The 18,882-nt window shown below is 41.1% G+C and overlaps 1 protein-coding gene across 3 annotated transcripts in view; it reads right to left on the reverse strand.

Annotated features, from left to right (window-relative positions):
• The window catches only part of CREB5 (cAMP responsive element binding protein 5), a 415,731-nt gene that overhangs the window by 200,969 nt on the left and 195,880 nt on the right, over positions 1–18,882 (reverse strand). The window lies entirely within an intron of this gene.

Consider the following 18,882-nt stretch of genomic DNA (forward strand, 5'->3'; position numbering starts at 1 on the left):
GAGGCTTAAAGGAGGAACCAGATAGACCCTCTTTTTGTACACGGCCTGCTAATATTTAAAAATGTTGGCTACATATGGTATGAAATTCAACTTTTTTGAATTGCAAACAAACTTGAGATTTCCACACTGATTATTACTTATTAATCATTCATTAAGCATCTGTTATCAAATAGGTCTTAGCCAAACCAAAGAGCAATTAGCTTTTTCAAGAGTAAACAGAAAATGGGTTCACAAATTCTCAACTGTTCTTCCCTGCTTCTGACATAGGCCTCGAGTATATGCACTCAAGAACTTGGAAGAGAATATTAAAATGAAATAGTAAATGCTCGATTCTTCTTTGGCTTTAGAATTCATGCAAATTAGACCTGCAGAGTCTAAAGGATTTCCTTATTTAATTGGCCTCAATATTTCTTTTGCACTTATGTATTGGTCTATGTATTTCAGAGTGCTTTATCTATTTGTACCAGCTTCAGACTATCTGGTTTAGGTTGAATACCTGTAGAGGGCAGCATGTCATATTTATTTAAGGGATGAATCCAGAATCTCTGTTAATGGTGATAATGGAGGTAGTCATCATCACCACCATCATCATCACCATCATCATCATTGTTCCTATCATATCCCTGGGTTTTGATCTTAGAGAAAATCTCTGTTACAAAGTGGCAAGGTAGACAATACAATCTCCCCCCATCTTTATGAATGTTAATATTCTGCATAGTTTTCTGATGCATTACTTTGTTCAAAATCAAAAAGATTCTCTTACTTGCATACCACAAAACTCCTCTGCTATGTAAGATGTTGGCATAAAATTCTGTCATTATGCTGTTAAATAATTCAAAACGGTTTAACATGACATGAAGAGACTTACCATTAAACCATGGGCAGGGGAATCAAATGGAAAGAAAGTTCCTCACTGAGATATGTTTTCACTCAAATTAGTCTGTGGTCAGACACAAACACTCCCTGTAGAATCTGTTTCTTTAAGATTCTAAAAATAAATCTTGATCTGTAAGTGACTTTGCTGTAATACATACAGTGAGTCAGATCAAGGAGTAAGAGCCATTTATAGAAGATGAACTAACTCTGGCCTGAGACAACCATTTAACCCTCGCGAACAGAGAAGCGGCATTTCAGATCATGCAGAGTTTGATCTATAAAGCTATTTTGACATATAAAGACTCTTTAATAATGACTCTGGCTAAAAATATTAGAATATGCCTAGAAGCAATCACAAGGTCAAAACATTTGGTCACAGGAAGATTGGCACGACTGTACATGGTACATCTATGTGTGCATGCTCAGAACGTATTCTAGGTATGCCTCTATTCCTATGGGCTGGACGCAGTGATAAGTTGCCATTCCATGCATTCTCCTATAAAGAAGTAGACGGGGACAGGTGCGGTGGCTCATGCCTGTAATCTGAGCACTTTGGGAGGCTGAGGCAGGCGGATCACCTGATCCTGAGGTCAGGAGTTCAAGACCAGCCTGGTCAACATGGTGAAACCCTGTCTCTACTAAAACTACAAAAATTAGCTGGGCGTGGTGGTGGGTGCCTGTAATCCCAGCTACTCTGGAGACTGAGGCAGGAGAATCGCTTGAACCCGGAAGACGGAGGTTGCAGTGAGCCAAGATCGCACCACTGCATGCTCCAGCCTGGGCAACAGAGCAAGACTGTCTCAAAAACAAACAAACAAACAAACAAAAAACAGAAGAAGGTGGGAGTATTTTTAAAATTATTATTACATTCAAAAATAGAGATGGGGGGTCTCACTATGTTACCCAGGCTGGTCTTGAACCATGGGCTGAAGTGATCCTTTCGCCTCAGCCTCCCAAAGTTCTAGGATTACAGGCATGAGCCACCATACCCAGCTGGTGGGAGTATTTTAACTTGCATTTCATGGTGATTTAGAATGGCTTGTGTGCCCATAAATAAGTCATTGAACATCTCTGAGCCTCAGTTTCTTCCTCTGTAAAACGGTAATAACTATAATCCCTACCTCAAGAAGTTGATGTGAGGATTAAATAAGAGAAAGCATATAAAGTACTCAGTACACAGAACACAACTTTAAGAAATGTCAGCTAGTATTCTGTTCTCCTCAGCCCTGGCAGTTATAGAATAGTGTAATTTCGTTTTGTTCTTTCTATGTCTTTGCATGTCCCTTCATTTCTAGAGCATGTCTTCACAGTCATGTAAATAGCTGCCTTAGAGGGCACATCTGGTGGCTACAGGTGGGTAAGGGTTTCCTTTCTCCTTCTGCATGGCTGATGAAATGAACATCTCTAAGGGGATATATGATTGAAGGGTGTGTGTGGGGTGTGTGTGTGTGTGTGTGTGTGTGTGTGTGAGAGAGAGAGAGAATGTGTGTACATGTATAAGAATTCATGTTGCAAAAAGAGAAATTTGCCACCCTCCTCACCAAGTTTCGCTCACAGGCAAACATGTTAATCGTTGGGTAGTCACACTGCTTGCACACTATCTCAAACCTGGCACACTGCAAAGAGCTGCTTTACAAGAAATATGACTTCATATCACAGTGTTAATCATTGACCTCCACCCTGGTAATAAGATCTTTTTTGGCCTTGTACAAGTAGAATCCACCTGAGACTTCCTAATCATCTATTTGCTAACAGATTGGCAGAAGTATTAGGAAATTCCACCTTGGCGTTTGGGTGAGTCTTTTCCATCGACATGGTTTATTTGGATTACAGACTCTTCCTCAATTAAAACAATAAATCAGCCATTTTCATTTTCTTTTCACCTCTGGATATATGTGGTCCTTAATACTTTAAGTTGCAGTCAGAATGCTTGCTTGGTATGACGACATCATCCTGTCTTTCAGGTGTGGTTTCAGGGTCACACAGAACACTTGTGTCCGGAAGGTTGACTTCAGAGCGCACCACAGACACATTCTGCTACTCAGGGGAGTGAGATCATGGGCTGGCATAAATTTATCACTCTTTTAAATGAACAGGGTTGAATTCTATCTACTAACCTTGATCAGGAGGCTAGTGATACTGGCTGTGTAAAACAAAACAGACAAAATAAACAAGGGAAAACCACAGCACATGTGGCCACTTTGTTCAGAAGGTGACACTACTGAATTTAGTCTGTGAAGGTCTTGTCACATGAAAGCCTAGAAATAGCTATGACCTAAACATGGGAGTAGAAGACAATCCAGTTAGAAATGAATGAACGCATTCCATTGTGCTTGTATAGTGTTTAAAATCTATTTTGGGGCAAAAGGGGTATTGTAAATACTTTCCCTTGTTCATAACTATCATAACCCAAACTTTCTGGCTCTCAACATTTTCCAGTGACCCTGCATGCCTATAATTTTTTGCACACCACCTGACCTGGCAAGAATTATGCTACCAGAGATGTGGATGCCCTGTGATCACCACCCCCTAACCCCGAATCCCCAGGGCAAGCCAAGACTAGATCGGACCTTATGACTGATTCTAATCTGGATGTCTCAAGGGGCTGTCCTAGTCTCACTGCACAATTCCGAGGCCACTCAGTTCTGATGGCCCTTGGGAGATGCTGCCATATTAGGCCTGTGGAAATGGTCACATCATTCTAAAATTATTTTGGAAGTAGAGATTTAACATAACTTTTTGGATTAGCATTCAATTCCAAATTTGGGGCTGGGATTTAGGTGAAATTAATTTTAGGGACTTCTTATTGGGTTTGCGAAATGTTAATTCCAGCAAGTATTCCTTTATTCTTTAATACTGACTAGATCACAGACTGTGTGTTTTTTCCATTTTATTCTCTCTTTGGTAACAGGATTTCTAGGAAGACTTGGCTATCTGTATAGACAACTCCTGACTCTAAAGTGGTTGACTGGATAGGCTTATTATTGAATTCAGGTCAATTCGTGGCCTCCTTCTCTTTGACCATAGTGGCTCTGGATGTCAATGAGAGGGTTAAAATGGGGCCAGCCTGAGGCCAGTTATGGAAAAGAGGAGGGAATAAGCATTTCCTGGATATACAGTTCCTAGTATCTCCACGAGGCCAAATATAATTTGTATCTAGAAACTGTTACCTTCTGCCTACCTTCACTACCTGAGAAAATTTCCTCCAGAAATAATGATGATCTTTTATTAGGCAACAGAGTGTGAAGATCTGGAGATGCTGAGACATGGCCTTAGAGGTGTGCTTGCACAGGGAAAAGAAGCTCCATGATTCTTTAATCACAGAACTCCCTTATAGCACTGTTCACTGAGACACTAGGTATGAGTGAGACCCCCCCTTTCCAAATGGATTTAGTTATAGAAGAAATAAAAGGACTTCTGTATGGAAGAAATTAAAGGACCAGCCTGGGCAACATAGTGAGACCTTGTCTCTTCAAAAATAATAATAATAAAACAAGAACAAAGTGAAACAAATTCTAAAAAGTTTGGTTTGTCCTGAGTTTTTCTAGAATAATCTATGAGAAGATTGCAAAAGTTGTTTCCCTTATCTATACAGATTAAATATACCCCAAGTTAAAACTGTACCATTTTAAAAGTTATTATTTTGAGAACCTTCACTTCATCAAGTCTATTTTATTAATATGATGCCCAAATTATGCAGAGGCTTACAGACCCATCAAATTTCATTTTTAAAAGTATGGCATGGAATGTATAGTATTTCAAATAATTTTTACATCTCTTTTTATAACAAAATGGGCAGAAGAGGCTCTGCCTCTTCCTTAATACACCTGAGGCTCAGAAAATACAACTAACCTAAGATCTCACCTTTAACACATGACCACAATCCAGGTTGTCTGGCTCTGTGTTCAGTGCTATTTCCTATGAGCCTCTACTCCCCACAAGACTTGGAAATGCCCTCTTGATTCTCAGGGTTTCCTTCATTGTCATCCTGGAGTAACAGGGATGGGCTTATTTTATTTTATTTCACAAATGATGGTTTTTATGTATGTGACACATTTATTTTAGAGATGAGGGTCTTGCTATGTTGCCCAAGCTGGTCTCAAACTCCTGGCCTCAAGTGATCCTCCAGCCTCTGAAGTAGCTGGGAATACAGGCATGAGCCACCATGCCTGGCTCAAGAAGGGGGTTTATTTGTGTGGTTTTTCTCACTGAAGAGGATGGTGCCTGTCTCAGCGTAGAATGACAGGGAAAAATAAACAGGCAGCAAACAATGTTCTCTTTTTAGCGCTCTCAAAGTCCACTCTAGTTGTAACAGGCCAATAAAAGAGAAGACATTTGTCCAGCAGAAACATTTACCAGTGAGGAACATTCCCTGTGAGATCCAGGTGTCCTCTTTGCTGGGTGAATGGCAGATTTGGAAAGATCTTCTCTTCCAGACCCAAGCTATAGGCCATCTAGTGTAACCTCGGAGCCATGATGGCTGAGCTCAAACCCCACCTCTACCGTTTACTAGCTGCAGGCCTTTGAGCAAGTTCATAACTTCTCCGTGCCTGTTTTCTTCAGCAGCAAAATAGGGACAATAATGATGTATCTGCCTCATAAGATGATTTAAAGGCTTAAATGAGTTAAATCTAAAGTGTTTAGAATAGGGCTTGGCCATGTGCCCAACAAGAGAGGCTATTTTTGTTATCTTAACAAACGAATTCCTTGATTTCTTTATCTATAAAGTGAGAATGATCGAGCCTCTAACAAGAATCAAATTATATCCTGTTTTGGAAAGTTCTTTATAAATCATAAAATTCTCTGAGCACGTATTAAATGCCTGCTGTTAACCTGAAGAGAACATTGCAATATCGGAACCATACCTAACCTCCTATTTGCAAGGAATTTATTCTTTCTCATTAAATTGAGAAAGAAAGTCATTTATATTAAGATTGCTAGCCAGACTCCATTGGTAGCTTGTTATCCAGGAATCAAGGGGTTGGGGGTGTTGTCTAGCCAGGTGTGGGTGTTCACCCAAGGCCTAGTAGGCCTCCACCTCCCAGGGGAGGATCACAGAGATCGTGCCTGCTGGGATGGGAGGCAAGTCCCAGCTGCATGTGACTGTATCTGTGTATAGATCTGGAATCAGAGAGCCCTACTGGTCCCGCAGGATTACCGAGCCAGAGCCAAGAGGCCGCCTGGAGCCCTGAAAAGTGGGACAACTGTTTACTGTGTGGGTGGCTACTCAGAGGAGCCTAGGGCGATACGAGGCCTGAAACCAGAACAGCATCTGATAAGGAAGCAGATGTGTTGACTCAGGGTAAAAAAAAAAAAAAATTGATGAAACTGATTTTTTTCCAGAGTTTGAGTAACACGTTATTTCTAAAAGGATCAGGAGGAGTGCAGTTGGTGCAAATGAGGGAAATTTTTAAAGCATCTCCTTCTTCTCTAGCTCTGTCCCAGCTTGTATCACGGTCTCACCCAGTGGCACACACAGGGACACCAAGCTCTAATGGTCTTTAAGAAAGACATGGATGCCAAGCAGGACAGTTGTTTCCAACAACCTTTCCTGACTCGCTGTACCCTCAGGACTGATGGTCCCCTCCAGCTCCCCCAGCTGAAGTTCTATCCAATTTTTCACATTCAGCATCAATATCATCTCCTTTATTAAGCTGCCCTGCAACCCTCCACCTAGAAGGGATCTCTTCCTATCACGTTCTCATAAAGCTTTTCTCTGTGTACCTTTAATGCAGTGCTTTCAAAATTTGCCTCATTTCATAATGAGTTATGTCAAATGTCTCTGCCCTACTAGCTTATAAGGAACTGATTCCTGTCATCTCTGTGCCATTATGACACCTATACTACTGCTCAAAGGAGTCATTCAACAAATATTCATCACATGAATAAATATTTGTTGGTGAAAACTTGAACCTAGAATTTCACGGCCTCCAAGAAAGGCTCTGTTTTTTAAAAATAGAGCACTGCTCTTTTTCCCCCTCTACTATTCTTTAAGGTTGTTTCATAACATCTCCTGCCAGGGACAGCTTCCAACTCTCATTATTGAATTATTAAGTGCTAGGAGAATAGCACCTTCTATGAATAAGAACTGGGTGAAACTGTGAAGAAGGGAAGCCCCCATTGCTCTCAGTTTCGGAGGTGAGAACTGTAGATTTATTTATGTGCTTCCTCCATCACAAACCAGTGTGATTCAAATGGTGGATTCTGGAATTCTGTTTTCTGCTTTCCTTTCCCTGTTCAGCCTCTCAACCTTAGCGACTGTTAATAATGCACACACTCACAGTGGAATATAAGATGCATTAATGAGAAAGTAGGGTCCATATTCCTTATTTGGAACCGGAGACTGTCCTTAAACTACACTTCATGCTTCTGACCTGTATGCATTCATCAGTTGCATGGGTAAAAAAGAAATGGAAAATGGGTGGAGACGGAGGAATCACAGATGAGGTTTTTGTCTTTACAGTTTCAGATCAACATTATCATATAAACAATTAATGAGCAGTCTCCAGATGTTCTAAATTGCTTTTCCCTCCCAGGGATGTTGTTAAATATTCCCTAAGCTGGCTCTGCATAGCAAACAGACTTTCCATGGGGAAAATTCCAAGTTTAGCTCTCATGTACCTGGAATCCTTCTTGTGGATGACTTTTAGAAAGACTTCCAAGAATTCCAGCATCCTTTCCTCAACTCTGTGCATTTCAGGCTGAGGCTTCAAGAATGGTGCCTCCAAGTGATTCCCAAAATGCTAGTGCCTACAATGTCTACACCTAAGCTTTATGCTTTATAGGGACTTAGATAGTATAAACACTTGTTTAAAGAATGGGCAAATAAATGAACTATTGAATTAATAAATGAAATAATGCATCTTTAGAAATAACACTTGGTTCTTCTTGGTCATCAGATTGCTAAGTTTCCTAACATGGACTTGTTTTTTTTAAATCATAAATGAAAATCATAAACTGTTTTAAGCTGAAAGATACCTTAGTAATAAACTGCACACAGTTTTTTTTTAAGGCTGTAGCTTTATCTATTTAAATGAAATAGAAAAAAACTGCCTCTCTGGTTGGAATGTAGATAGAAGCCTGCAGTCCATTAACTCTGAGAAATTACGCAGCTTGTCCAACATCACACAGGTGCCAGAGGTTGAACCAAGAGCCTGAAGACCCCTGTTCTGGGGTATTTCTGCTGCTCAATACCTCCGTTTATGGGTGAGGTTTTATTTCCTATAGTTGTTTCTGGGTACCCGTTAGGTACCCAGAAAAAGGGCATCTCTCTGAAACTAGAATAAGTGGGTCAGAGGCTTGAAGAAGTATTGAAATGGACTTCAGGGTAACCAAAGAGTTGACGAGGAAAAGGTTCTCTTCATGGAAGTACTCCAGCTAATAAACAAAGCAGGAATGACAGAACCACACTTCACCATTTCATAGTCCCTAAAGAAATAACAGATCTAGACCATGTCAGTGACTGCCAATGGCCCAAAGAGAAAACCAAGCCAACCACTGGTCCCTCCTAATAGAAATGTACCACACCACATGGGAAGTATTCCTGCCAAAAATTTGAACTTGACTCTAAATCAAACCTAGAAAGCCCCTAATTACCAGTTTACAAGAGATACAAGAAACAGAGAAACTTATCAAAACTGACACTATGGAAATGCAATCAGCAATACTCAGATTATACAAAACTCTACAGGCTGTTCCACAAATAAATTGTCAGGAAAAGCAATGGAGAATTCAGATCTGCGATTTAAGAGTCTTAGAAGACATGTGAACCAGTTTTAAGTATGAACCTCATTACAGTCTTGATTCTCTGAGAAAACACCAATGACAATGACATAGTTGCTACTCCGGGGCCTGCAGTGAGAGGTCATGACAGCTCTGTGGAGGCTTTGGCAGCTGTGTCCAGGGTCAGGGTCACGAACCTGGCCTGGGTCACAAAGGCAAGGCCAAGGCCAAGGAGTGGTTCTGGGCCACCATGCAGGACTGCCTGCCCAAAGAATGAAGATCAAGGCCCTGTAGGTTAGCCATGATTTCTCCTTGCCCATCGAGGAGTCTAAAATCATTGACTTTTTCCCGGGGAGGTCCCTCAAGGATGAAGTTTTGTGTATTAAGCTCATGCGAAAGCAGACCTGTGCCAGCCAGCAGACTAGGTTCAAGGTATTTGTTACCCTCAGAAACTAATAGCCATGTCAGCCTGAGTAGCTGCTGTCATGGGCAAGGCCAACATCCTGGTTGAGCTCTCCATCACCTGTCTGCTCGAGGACACTGGGGAGAACAAGATAGGCGATCCCCAAGTGGTCCCTTGCAAGGGGACTGGCCTCCGTGGCTCTGGCGCATCTCCTGGCTTCCAGAGACACTGGCATCATCTCAATCCCCGTGCCCAAGAAACTGCTGCTTAAGGCCGGTATCTATGAATGCTACATGTTGGCCAGGGGCTACACTGCCACCTAGGGCAATTTCACCACAGCCACCTCTGATGCGGTCTCTAAGACCTTCGGCTATTTTACCTCCCAACCCACCTCTGGAAAGAGACCACATTAACAGAGCCTCTTATCAGGAATTCACTGACCGACTCCTAAAGACTCACACCAAAGTCTTAGTGCAGAGGACCTGGGCTCCCACTGTGGCCACCATGTGGTGTTTTTACACAAGAAAAATAAAGCGAATTAATTTAAAAAATAATAAAGGACAAAAAAAGAGACATCAAGCAAATTTGAAGGATGTATTCAGAACATTAATATACTACGGGTAATATTTTAGGTGGAAAAATGGTATTGCGGTTACTTTTCTTTAAAGACTACTTATCTTCTATATATCCATGTTCAAATATGAATGAAATGCTGTGATAACTGGGATGTGCTTCATATGACCTTGAGAGAGGCTAAAAGCGAGTAGAGACAGGGATGAAATATGATTGTAAGTTGATAATTGTTCAGGTTGGGTGATGGAGTTCTTGGGATGGGGTCATTAGCCTAACCTTTCTACTTGCATAACATGTTTTAAATATTCCATAAGAAAAAAAATTAAGAAACTTTGTCCACAATTATAACAGAATGCTGTTTTTCTAAATTCTTAAAAATTAAATTAAATAAAAAAGCTGAAAGCTAGGAAAGAATTTGGCGTGAAAGTAAGAGGCTTTTGGAAGTACAAGGAGCTCTCATTAGGGGTGAGGCATAAGGAGCCTCTCAGAAAGTTTCCAGTCTGACTGAAGCCAGACTAGATCAGAACATGGAACCTACTGGTGGGGAAGGTGATGTCTCATGGGAAAGGGCATAGTCTCACTTAGTCTTGGTCTCATCCATGTTATAAGTGACAATGGCAGCTTTGGCTCTGTATCTTTAAACTATTTATAGGTCATTCTGAAACATACATTTTGCAATGTCATTAAAAGATCATCCCACAACCAAAAGATCAAATCCCAAATGGATATAGCACAAATGACTGCCATCTGAACAAGCTTTAAAATGTTCTGCCTGGGTGCAGTGGCTCACACCTATAATCCCAAGACTTCAGGGGGCCAAGAAGGACGGATCGATTGGGCCCAGGAGTTTGAGACCATCCTGAGCAACATTGCGAAACCCCGCTCTGTAAACATACACAAAAGTAGCTGGGTGTGGGGTTGTGTGCCTGTAGTCCCAGCAACTCAGTAGGCTGAGGTGGGAGGATTTCTTGAGCCTCGTAGTTCAAAGGCCGCAGTGAGCTGTGGTTGCACCACTGCACTCCAGCCTGGGTGACAGAGTGAGACCCTGTGTCAAAAAAACAAAAATTAATAAATAAAGAATAAAATGTCATTCAAATAACACCTGAGACATAACATTCCTGAAGCTGATCTAAATGTTCCAACTGGAAGAAGCCTCTCTGAAGTTCCCCTGAAAGGATCCACTTTCTGGCACTTTGAACTCTGACTCTAAGCCACCCTGAACCCATTTGTGAACTACTGTGGAGGCCATTTACTGAAATTGAGATTTGAGATTTGATGACCCAAAGAAATCAAGATTTCCATAAATGCCTGCTGAGTTTGTTGGCAAGATCTGGTCCAAATATCAAGAAATATCAAATACAGCAATTTTCAAATGAGACACAGGGCAGGTAATGACCAGTAATCGGTGAACAAAATCAAAGCAGAAGGAACAGACCCAGAGCTTACCTCTAACTTTGTCCTTCAGGAACCCAAACCTAAGGTAGCAATCATTCTTCATTCAATTCACATAAAGTCAAAATAATCTTTCATTCTGGGTGTAATCACTTGATGGTTTGACACCTATGAGTCATAAGTGGCCCCATTGTAAAGAGGATAGGCTCAAGCCGGGTGGCAATGTGTTAGGTAACATTTAAGCCTCAGTTGTTTCACAGTCTGTTCCCACTCAGGCTTCTGTCTTCACTGCACCTGGGGCAGGATCTGGGCCCAGCCTCACCAAGTGCCATCAGTTTCAGACCCAATATATTGCAATGAACCTTAAAAATTCTTAGACGGTCACATATTTGCAATGAGAATATTTTTCAAGAGGAAAAATATATTTTTAGTTGTTTGGCCAAAACAAGCAAAACTGCTCAAAATGTTGAAATAGAGGGGCCCCTGCTACTTCATGAATGGTTTGCTGACGTATAGAGGTGGAACCGTTTTCCTCTGTAGCCCCAGTAAGCAGGCACACATATGTTTATTGATTAGGACATACTACAGTGGGCGTCCAATCAGATACACTAGTCCCCTGGGTAACTCCAAATTCCTGCTTGAAGTTTGGCTTCATTTCCCATAATGACTACATTTGAGGGATGAATTAAAATGGCCAAAATTTTCAATACATCTTTGAGAAGGGTTAAGTACAAAAATGCCATTAAACAATAATGGGATTTGTATGTGAAACATTATACTCTTTGAACATTTTTTAGAAAGTCACTCTCCTCTTTCCCCTTCGACTAATAACAATTCAACATTATTTAACATAATCCTACTGACAGGTAATTTCTGACACGAAATTTATTACTGGCTTGCCCTTTGAGGGCATGTTTCACTATTAATGTTTCCTTTTAAAAGCTATAGCATACATTAGATTCTCATACAGAGTTTCCCCCATGTTTTCCTTAGAAACCCCTACTTTCTGTGGTATTTTACATTACCCAAGTCTGTTTTAACTGTATCCTTACACACACACACACACACACACCTCTTCTCTAAATGGCCAGGACTACACTTAACATTGAAGGATTTTATTTCACCATTATTGGATATACCTATAACTGAATAAACAACATCATTGGCACAGCATACATTTTTTAAAATTGTCTCCTGTACCTAACTGAGTATGTGATTAAGTGAGCTACAGGGCTTGAATTTACCACTATCATTCTGGGAAATGAGAGAGCCACGGCTTGTAGATGTTGCCCATATAGGGCCAGGGAGACCTGCACACAGCCATTCTGATTGGTGCTTCAGGCCCTTCCCCATGCAGGACGTAGGAGACTGTTCAGAACATATTTGTGATTCTGACTCATTCAGAGAAATGATTTTTTACCTGGTGAGTCAGCACGAAGCTAGGTATTTCGCTACCTATGCTAACCATACAAGGGCATTGCTACCTGGAGAGCTGAATCATCTCCCCTAGAAGGAAACACACACCATCTCTGCTTTTTCTAGAACAGCTTTCCTGGCATTATGAGCTCAGAGGTTGGAGCTGACTATATGGTGTCCTTCCTTCGAGAGGGGGCATCATCCAAATGGCCTGCTGGTTGGCAAAGCAGCAAGGGGACATGCGAAACTATTACTTATTCTTTCTTCTTTTCTTTTCTTTGTAGCTTTAGGGAGGTCAAGTTTGTCAAGTTATAATTTACATATAGTAGAATTCACCCTTACAACATGCAGTTCTATGGGATTTGGCAAATGCATACAGCCATGTAACAACCACTGCAACCATGATATAGAACACTTTCCTCACGTCATTCCCTTTCCCCCTTTGTAGTTGACCCCTTCTTCACCCCACTCCCTACCTCGCACATATGTATTTTATTTATTTATTTATTTAGAAGACAGAGTCTCGCTCTGTTACCCAGGCTAGAGTGCAGTGGCGCGATCTCAGCTTACTGCAACCTCTGGCCTCCCATGTTCCAGCAATTCTCGTACCTCAGCTTCCTGAGCAGCTGGAATTACAGGAATTACAGGTGCGCACCACTACATCCAGCTAATATATATTTTTAATTTAATTTAATTTTTTTAGTAGAGATGGGGTTTCACCATGTTGGCCAGGCTGGTCTCAAACTCCTGGCCTCAAGTGATCCTCCCGCCTTGGCCTCCCAAAGTGCTGGGATTACAGGTGTGAGCCACCGTGCCCAGCTTCTACCTGGCATATACATATTTAAATAATATTCAGATGACTTACAAGAGAGGCACAGATTCATCTGCAGGTCGATTCATGAACATCTTTGTAACTTATCCTCAGTAGAGGGGTGGGATTTACCGGTGATGAGCTCTGGGACCTTTGATACTACCAGAAGATTGAGGACACATCAGGGGAGACCTGTTGCCTCACTTTTGTCCCAATATGTAACCTGTTTCCACAGAGAAACATGCAGGAGTAATTGCACAGGTAAATTCTTAACTTCTTAACTCTTCCTGTAAGTTTAAGAGGAAGATCTACTTCCCCACTAAGTCAGGGAAAGACAGTTCTCTTAAATGTCTCACCTCAACCAGATTCCAATAGGGAAAAGCTGGGGACTCACACAGACACCCCTATCTTGGCCCATGCCTCTCGTCCCACAGACAACCATACATAAACAACTCCGTCTCTCACACACACACACACATGCACACACACACACACACACACACACACACACACACACGCAAACCAAAAACCAAAAAACAAAACAAAAAAAAGAAGCAACACAAAAACTGCTAAGGCAATCTGTTCTCTATAGTGGTCATTAACTTTCCAAGGCCCCTGACTGGACTTTCCAGGCCCAGACCTGTGCAGAAATCAATGTTGAAAAGCCTCCATTCCAAGAAAGTGAAACTTATCTGAGGTCCCTGAGCATTAGAGAAGAGTTAAATTTTTAGGTTACTGGGCCATTAGCAGCTCAGCCATCCATTTTTCATTTGAAGAAACCTTTTTAAAGGTTGAATTCTTATCTTGGGGAAGCCTGTAAATGCAGTTCTTGTGTTTTCATTGGGTTTATTTAGCCTGGGGGATTAAGGTCCCTCTGTTTAGGCAGTAAATTTTCCCCTTTGTGTGAATGTATGCAGTGAATATACTTAAAAATCCATCAGGCCAGGCTAACAAAAATGTAGCTGCCTTTACACAGCAGTATTTGGCAAGTATATAGTCACTCAGGATGGCCGCGTGGTGCTTATAATTGAATTGTGGTCACTAAGCCCAGTGCTATCAACTTCTGTAAAAACCCAAAGCTCAGATACCTCTGAGCACGCCTTTCACCGCCTTCCCTCCAGCCCCTCCCCTTGCTTCCAGCTCCCCACTGTTCACCCAGCTGGCAGAGGGGAACACGGAAAGAACCCCAAGATGAACAGGAGACATCCCTGTACCTCTGAACGTATACCATAAAAGCTGTACCCCAGGGCCCAGAAGGACAGAACGGAAGATCTAACAGCATGAGTTACAATGCTTGGGAAGCCAGAGAAGGAGTTCTTCAGAAAAGAAAAGCTACAAAGTCTGCCTTAAGAGGCCCTGGAAGGCTTCCAGTTCTTGGTTGAGAACCATGCTGACATTTAACCATTTGAATCAATGTTGTCTGGCACTCAGGGCACAGATTCCTGGCCCCTCAAAGTCCCCCTCACAATAGTAACTCAGACAATCTAAGGCCTGCTAGCTGACCTTTTCTCCTTCCTCTTCTGATGCCATGTGTCTACCTCTCTAACATCAGCCTCCCTGGCACTTGTGCCAGAGCCCTGTCAACCACAGGCGAGCGTGCTCAACAGCTGTAGGCTTCCAGCAGACAAGTGCACGACCTTTGCAGCTCAGAATCCACTCTTCCCTGCAAGAGACCAAACTACCTCCACACACCTGGTGCATCAAACTCAACAAGGGAGCCTTGGGTCCTGCCAGAGTTGAACCAAAAGAAAAAGCCAGCTCATTGAACAGAAATGCAGGAAGACAGAAAAACACAATTTTTTCATACAATTGTCCCAAAGACAAACTCAAATCAAAATAAAAATACATGCAAGAGGATCGTTCTATTTTAAAACTACCTTTTATCATCAGGCTAAGGGCTAGCAAGATATTTTCTATCCATTCCAGGGATTACATTCACTTAACAAATATTATTCTTAACAGGCCCTTGTTAAACATAACATTCATACTAGGGCCCTAATAAACCTAGAAGCAGATAAGGTCAGGGCTCCGAAATTCAACAAGACAAAGAACTTAGGAAGCCCAGCACTGTCCAAAGCAATGGACAGACTTCCCCACAGACCTAGGACCCCAAAGAAACTAAGCCATATCTAAAATGCATGTCAGAGAAGCACATGTTTCTCAAAAAGTAATTTAACATACAACTTACTATTCAAGATCTACATATTAATTCAAATTATTGTTGCTTATCCTTAACAGTGACTACCTCAGGTCTGCATTTTTAGAAAAATGTATCTGCAAGGCTATTTAAAGCTGCACTTCTATCATCCTGTCTTAGATGATAAGCTCCAAGATGAGTTCTTTGAGTTTCTTATTACAACTACAGATATACCGTGATATACAAGCAGGTCATAGATTACGAATGAACACTGATGACTAATCGCTACTGGTTAATGTTTATGCCAATAATTGCAAAATCTCTTTGTTAAATTAAGATAATTTAAGAAGAAATGTCACGATCCTGTTCTTCTCTTATTTGAGCCAGACAATACTTAGCCTCACACATAACCAACAGTCCCTATCATTAGCCTTTATTGGCCTAAGGATTATTCATACATCAACACATGTCAACCATCATGTTGGCCATGTCTGAGCAACTTCAGTGCCCTGGTTTTGTATGGTAATGATTTCTGAAGGAGTAAACGATGAAGTCTGATTTTAAAAATAGTTTTAAAGTTACTGATGTAAGTCCTTATGCCTTGGACTTTAGCCTGTTCAATGTGCTATGCTGGTGGGGAGGGAGATTGGGGGCAGGGTGGAAGAGTGGGAGCCAGGGAGGCAGGGAGACTGGGACTGAATAATATGACGTTTCAGAGCATCATCCTTAACAACCAAAATCTGCTGGCTCTGACCACAGGCTCATTAACAGTTTCAACTACGTACTGTTTCCCCTTTAACAACTCAGTTTTCTCCCATCTGTTTAAAAACAAAACAAAACAGAATTCCCAAAAGGATCTTTCTGGTATTTTACTGCTGAAGTCCTTTATTTACCAGTTACACCCCTTACCCCCTACCCCTATCAAAAACTCACAACCAAAAGAAAAGTGAAAAGAACACGGGAAAATATGAAACATGGATACATATCAGGGGGAAAATGTCTTGGTCCTGCCTTCTCCTTTAGGAGTAGGGAAAGACACAAACCAAAATGAAGGGCAAAGAGAGCTTGAATATGTGTGTGTGTGTGTGTGTGTGTGTGTGTGTGTGTGTGAGAAAGATGCATGGGTGTGAAATCTGTATGGTGTAAGGGGAAGTCATATAAGATCTCTCGGTGCCCTGATGTCACAATTAATAAACAAAGCTCACAGCCAATGACATTACCCAGGAAATACAATGTACGGCACTGTTCAGTGCTTGTTTTCAAGGGCAAAGTCTGGTGGAAAACAGAAAAAGCCAGAGGAAGGAAGGGAAATTCAGTTTAACTCTTCTACTTTGAACCTTAAAAGCAAGCCAAATCCCAAGGCTGGCTTTGTTAGAATACTATCTTTCCAAGTATGCACATGGTAAAAAAACAAAACACACACACACACACACACACACACACACACGGCCCTGTGGGCACTGGTCTTATTTTGGGTAAGAGTCAATGTTCTTTATCATTTTGTGGTTTAACAGATAAAAAGACATTAAACCACTTTCCTTCCAAAGCATTTCACTTCCAGAGTTTTGTGCTGGAACAAACTGAGCGTTGTGTACTTCATTTAAACTCTGAAATCCTATCTGGTTTAATGTTTTTCAAATCCATAAGGCAAATGGTGAAGCACACACCTTTCTCCTATGGCAGCAAAGTGAACCCAACTTATTTTTATGGATTGGACCCTCCTGTCAATGAGCGCGCTCCAGATGTATTTGCACGTTCCAGTGCCTGGAAGGCCTCGTTCCGCCCCCAGTGCGTGTATGCAAACACTCGTTCATGCCCACTCAAGGGATACTCTGTGCAATGGTATTCCTCTTCCTATTTCTCTTTGCATTCAGTCTTGAGGCCTCACACTGTACACATTTCTCGGTTAGTTTTATCCACAAGCTCAGATTTCTTGAATATTAATTAAAAGGTTGTCAGTTAGCTACAATCTCTCTAAAATAGGTCTAAAAAGATGGCCAGACAATTACAACTTCTAGTTGATCTCATAGAAGTAAGAAGTAGAAGAGAGTATACTGAGTCTGGGAAGGGCAGGGAGAAGGGAAGGATAGGGAGAGATTTGTTGAAGGATACAAATTTACAGCCAGATAGAAGGAATAGTTTCTAGTGTTCTGTACCAGTGTAGGGTGATGAGAGTTAGCAATAAAATATAGTTTCAAATAGCTGGAAGGAGGATATTGAATGTTCCCAACACAAAGAAATGATAAATATTTGAGATGATGAACATGCTAATTCCCCCCTCTGATCACTACACCTTATATATATTCAAACATCACTATGTACCCTATGAATATGTACAATTACATGTCAATTAAAAATTAAATTTCAAAATATGACCACAACTTTCATATCTGTCTCAGAAGCCTAACTAGAGAAATCATAATCCAGCTTTTCAAAACGATCACTCATTTTGTCACCAGATAAACCTGTATCTGTTTCTGACAATCTTGTATGAGCAACATAAGACGGTCTCCCTGAGCCAATTAAAAGGAAAAAAGGAAAAGAGGCACATAGATTAAAAAAGCCATGCTGCAACAGAATTTGCAGGGGCTAAGTAGAGATCAGTTCTGATAACAGCTTTTTATAACTGAGAAGCAGAGGGAAGATGGGCATGAACCACTTCTGACTGCTGAGGGTCCTGTTTCCAGGGATGGATGACTGTTCGCACACGAAGACCGGACAAACACACCAGAAATATCTGCCAGGAGGCTCACATGAAGGTGTGATTTGAATCAAGAGGATGTGGGGGTAACTCATCAGGTAATTATTCATACTTTTTAAAAGCAGGACAGCAATAAAATTGTAAATTTTATAAATTGTAACATCGTAAATAAATTTTTGTAAAGTAAAAAATAAATAATTCTACCTACACGCATGAATATCCTGAAGCAGAGAATGCAAACATCTCTAGTGAAGTAGGACAATCTTTCTTGGTGAGATAACTTGTTTTTCAGTGGTATTTCATGGACATTTTAATCTTACGAAATGTAAAAAGTGGTGGTTGCTATCAAAATATTACCACAACCATTTTCTCTGTATTGAGGGCAAGATTAAAGGACAATTAGAGAGTTGGCAGTAATGCTTTTCCAATCTTATTCTAATTGCAATTTTTAAAAAATCAACTTTATTGAGATAAAATTGCATATAGTGAAATTTATCCATGTCAAGTGTTCAGTCATTGAGTTTTAGCAAACGTATAAGCCCGTGTAACAACCAGCACGATAAAAATATAAGACATTTTTGTCACCCCCAAAAATTCTCTCCTGCCCTTTGGCAGCCTCAACGGATCTGCCTCTGTCACTTGAAAACATTTTGCCTGTTCTAGGGTTTCATGTCAGTGGAATCAAGGACCTAATGCACTCTTGCGTCTGACCTGTCTGATCTCAATTTTACCAAACCCCTCATTTTGTTCAAAGCCCCGTGCCCCTCACTTCTTTGTGTCATAGGCGGGAAATCAACTTCAACTTCAACTCTGATAACAAGACCAGAGATGGACGAGTGCCATTTTTGAGA

The sequence above is a fragment of the Macaca fascicularis genome, chromosome 3 (assembly GCF_037993035.2).
Source record: "Macaca fascicularis isolate 582-1 chromosome 3, T2T-MFA8v1.1".
Lineage (NCBI taxonomy): Eukaryota > Metazoa > Chordata > Mammalia > Primates > Cercopithecidae > Macaca > Macaca fascicularis.